The sequence below is a fragment of the Triticum aestivum genome, chromosome 6D, assembly GCF_018294505.1.
Source record: "Triticum aestivum cultivar Chinese Spring chromosome 6D, IWGSC CS RefSeq v2.1, whole genome shotgun sequence".
Lineage (NCBI taxonomy): Eukaryota > Viridiplantae > Streptophyta > Magnoliopsida > Poales > Poaceae > Triticum > Triticum aestivum.
Genome location: NC_057811.1, coordinates 58,309,751 through 58,314,767, shown reverse-complemented (window position 1 = coordinate 58,314,767; position 5,017 = coordinate 58,309,751).

Below are 5,017 nucleotides of genomic sequence, written 5' to 3'. Positions count from 1 at the left end.
CAAACAGCAATTTAAACATTTCAAACATGGATGAAAGTAGCATATTATGAAACTAGATGAAATTCTAAGCACTTTTCATATATAATGTTTTTACATATGAGGCACTGTTAAAGAGTTATTATATGCATGATGTTTGAGGGTTTTTCTGTAAAACTGCAGTTTTCGGGAAAATGCTAAATTCGCAGAGACTGGAAAAAAAACATCCACGGGCCGAATCTGCTGGGCTGAACAGAGAGGAGGGGCTGGAGGGCTGCTCACCCATGGGCTCGGCCCAGCTGGGGCAAAGGGAGGCCGGTTGAAGGGGAGGCAGAGGTGGGCGCTGGCCCTTGGCGAGGCAAGAGGAGGCCCACGCGCGGTCAACGGGAGGTGTCGAGGCAGAGGCAGAGACATCGCCCTCCTCTGTCTGAACTGGTGCTGCTCGATGCAGCGAAGGAGACCGGCGGCTGGGCGACAGAGTGAACGAGATCCGGTGGAGGAGGCGACGGGCGTGCAGAGGTGGAGCGGTTGCCGGGACTTGGCGAACTGCTGCTTTTGCTGCGGCGACGAGGCAGCGAGGCGAGGGACTTGGCGAGGGCGTCGTCCTCGTCAGGAACCGTTGAAGACGACGGCGACAGGGACTGCGGCAGGCGACGGCGCAGCTTGGGCACCGGAGGTGGGGACGGCGACGACTTGGCGAGGCGGCGCTGGCGGGACTTGGGGACGATCTCCTGGCGACGGGTCGTGATGCAGGGGAGGCAGACGAGGCACTAGCGTTGCATCTCCCTCGTGCAGAGAACGAGCGGTCCAGGCAGGGAACCAGGCGCCCGATGGCTTGAAGATGACGCGGCGGCGGACTTGGCGTGGCGGCTCCAGGCGATGGGAATCGACCGGATCCGAGGCCAGGGCGACGGTGGAGCTCCGTTCTGAGGTAGCCCGCGGGCGGAGACGAGGCGGCGTCCTGGTTCAGAGAGAGAGATGTGAGAGGAGGGACTAGAAATCGGGGGTGGGGAAGGAAGGAGCGACGCGGGGCTCATCTGCTGGTTCGGTCGGCCGGCGACCAGGCGGACGAAGTGGCCGTCGGGGTCTCGGAGCTTATGCGCGAGAAGAGGAGCTCGGGGGTGAAGGCCGAAGATGGGAGGCTGGTGCCTTGGAGGCTTGCTGTGGCTCGAGCAAGGATGGTGGTTGGCTGCTGCGATTTGGGCGGCGCTGAAAAACAGGGAGGGGGTCGGAGAGGATTTTGGATCGGGAGGAGATCCCGATGAATATGGAGACCGGGTGGAGGAAAATGGCGGCGGGGAGGAATGGATGGATGGGACGGCTAGGTTCTAGGATTAGGTAGGTTTACACTGATTATATAGTAGGTGGGTTTTTAGTTAGGGGATAATCTGGTCCATCCGATCACGATCGAACGGCTCCGGGAAAAATAGGTTAGGAAGTGCAAACAAAGGACGGGAGATATTTTTAGGGACGTTTGAAGATGATCCGTGCCCAACGACGATGACTGTCCGGGTCGGGTTCGGGGGAGTTTCGGACGCGCGCGCGAGGGGGCTGCGAGCTGGCAAGAGAGGTTAGGTGGTCACGGTCAAGAGGGAAGCGAAAACCCGATTGGACTCGGATCGGTCAACGAAGCAAGGAGGGACGCGGCAACTACGAGCGGATGCATGTTTTGTGAAAACATGCGATGCAATGCTCATGATGACATGATGAATGCAACAAACAATAAAATAGCACGCGGCAACAATGCAAAACATGGAAAGCGTCTGGAGCGTCGGTCTCGGGGCGTTACACCCATGCTTGGATCCAAATACTAAAGAGACTAAAATCAAGTTAATGAGCATTTGTTATCCTCCAAACCCTCCAATCCAGAACTCGCCTGTGTTAAAGGAGAGGAGTTAAATGAGGAGAGAGAGGACTAATCCACATTTTAGTAGGGGTACCCCTGACTAAATTTTTTTAGTCTCAAGACTAGTTTTAGCCCCTCTTTAGTCAGGGATGCTTGGAACTTTAGCCTCTTAAAGAGACTATTTTTAGTCAGACTAAAAGAAGTCCCTTGGATCCAAGCACCCTCTTGGTGTGGCCGGCTCTTCTGTGGCCTCCTCTCGCTCACAATTGACATAAACGAACCATCTATACAAATCAAGCATGCAAAACATGATAATTTTTACTTTGTCCATACAAATGAGATATCCCACTTAAACATACAAGTCGTCAATCAAGCTCCACAAAATAAAAAAACACTTCATGAAACAAAGAATGAGCTAACTCATCACGAAAGTCATTCACGATAGGGAGGGAGCCCGGAGCCCCTCACGCACCGAGGGAGGAGCTCGCCATCGTCGCTCTGGAGGAAGGCTCTGTAGATCCCAAGCCCCGGGAACCCCTCCGACGCCGGCCCTTGCGAGTTGAGGTCGACACCGGCATGGGTAGCAGGGCCGCTTTCTGCCGACTGGGAACTTAATCTTTGGGCCTCTAGAAATAATGCAAGCCTGTAACTAAAATACCTAGAAAGGTGCTGAATCTTTGGGCCTCTACAAATAATGCAAGCCTGAAACTGAAATACCTAGAAAGGTGAACTGAATCTTTGGGCCTCTAGAAACAATGCAAGCCTGAAACTAAAATACCTAGAAAGGTGAACTGAATCTTTGGGCCTCTAGAAATAATGCAAGCCTGAATTGAAATACCTAGAAAGGTGAACTGAATCTTTGGGCCTCTAGAAATAATGCAAGCCTGAAGTTGAAATACCTAGAAAGGTGACCTGAATCTTTGGGCCTCTAGAAAGATTTATTACCTCCTCAAGCAGCATCAAACAATTCCATGCCTGCACCACAAATCTATACCAAGTTTGATCAGGATCTACTTTTCCAAATCAGAATTAGCTCTAGAGCAAGCAAGATCAATGATATGGCCGTGAGACAGAGAAGGAACGAACAAACTCACCCCTCTCGCGACCTCCCTGGTAGATGTGCCGCCGCCGCGCACGACAGAGGGAGAAAAACGACTGGTGAAGGGGGAGCAGGGCGACCTTCGAAGGCCGGAGGGAGAGGGCGGACGGAGTAGGGCGGCGGAGGCCGGAAGGAGAGGGCGGCCGGAGGAGAGAGAGGGCGAGCGGCCCTATGGGGAACAGAGAGGAGTCGTGCGAGAGGGGGGAGCGATCTGGTGCGGGCAGGGGAGATTTTTTTTAGTTCTCTTTTAGTGGGCCCGAGGATAACTAACCCAATTAGAACCTCTCCACCGGGCTAGTTTTTTTAGCTGGGTTAGAGCAAACTAGCTCAAACTAACCCCTCTTGTTTCGATAATTTGAGGCTATTTCAACCCAAACTAGCTCTAACTTAGGGATCCAAACAAAGAGGAGTGTTACTGTACATGCTATAGTGTGGACCGTAGCACATTGTTTTTATGGCCATATCACCACATTGTTTTCTACTGCTGGTTCACTGGGCTACCGTGGTTTGCACTGCTGGTTCACTGGGCTGCCGTGGTTCGCACTCCTCCGACCTGAGTAGTACTCTAGTATAGTACTAGTATATACCGCATCATTCTTTGCTCCTTCTTACTACTCCGACATGTGGGAGAGCCAGCATCCGGCTCGACGTGTCATGCACCAGATTAGAGCGCGGAACGGAAGGGGGGCATCACCCCGGTCGGAGCGCCAGTAATTCATGACTATAGTGAGTGGTCATATCACAAGTCTTTCCAGCAGTAACGCGCCGTCAAATCGCACAGCCCCACTCGCTCACCCTCCTCGCCTCTCTGTCAAACCGCCTACCCCAAAACTGTCGCGCGTACTGCCCGGGAAAAGCCTCGCCCTCAACTTTTAACTACGCGAAAATAGTTCGAGCCTGTTCGTTCTATATAAATACAGTACTTACTGTATGTTTATTCACCCGTGGGGTTGTTCAATGAATGGAGGGGCGGGGAGCACAAGTGAACAATAATGTAGTACTACTAGTAGTAAGTAGGAGTCGTACAGTAGTCACCTTAAATAGAGAGTTTCTTTTCTTTAATGCCACGTACACAAATTGAAACGCTTGTTGTGGAGAGAAAAAAGATAATCACTCCACTATATATGGACGCAGGGGCCTGAGCGCTTGCTTTACTAGGGTTGCTCTCTTCATTCTCTCATCCTCTCCAGATATAAACAAGACAGCGGTAGCGACATTTTCTCTCTGCTCACCGCTGGTCACAGATTCAGCCGGATCCCTTCGGCCGGTGTGTGTAGAGGACTAAAAGGTGCATCGTTCACGCGGTCATCACCGCCGAGGGAGGAAACCCACAGCTGCCGGAGGGGCCCGATCCTCTACCCGTGTCGTTCTCTCCGACACAGCGCTGGCTCGGGGGGTCCTCCGACCCTTCTTCCTCCCTGCCGTATTGTCCGCAGATCCGACCTGCCGCCGCCGACATCCCGGCGACCCTCAGGTATAAGTTCTTCGACAACGGCCTTGCTCTACTGCCCCAGCTCCCCACGTGTCTGCATGTGCATCTTTTTCTACTCCCATCAGCTCTTCCAAAGCCACCTAAATTTTTAGTATTATTAGAGGTAAAGCTACTTCATGCATTCGAATCTAGGGCTTTGTTCAAACAAGGAAGAAAGGGGGGAAAGTTGTAGCATGAAACTAGGACTTGATTCAAAGAGGAAATAATATGGTGAAAGTAGTAGAGACCGGATACCCAACCGGTCTCTTGGTTGAAAAGGGAAATAATGGGAAAACGCAGTACAAACTGGATAAGGAACAGAGCTATTATTGGTTGAAAAAAGGATAGAAAGTGGCGGCTGGTGGACAAGTCAACAGAGTATGTCCAGGATTAGATTTGCTGCCATCACATAGTAAAAGGTCTCCAGGATTAGATTTTCTTCCCTCACATAGTAAAAGGTCTCAGGATTAGATTTGCTGCCCTCACATAGTAAAAGGTCTCAGGATTAGATTTGCTGCCCTCACATAGTAAAAGGTCTCAGGATTAGATTTGCTGCCCTCACATAGTAAAAGGTCTCTAGGATTAGATTTGCTGCCCTCACATAGTAAAAGGTCTCCAGGATTAG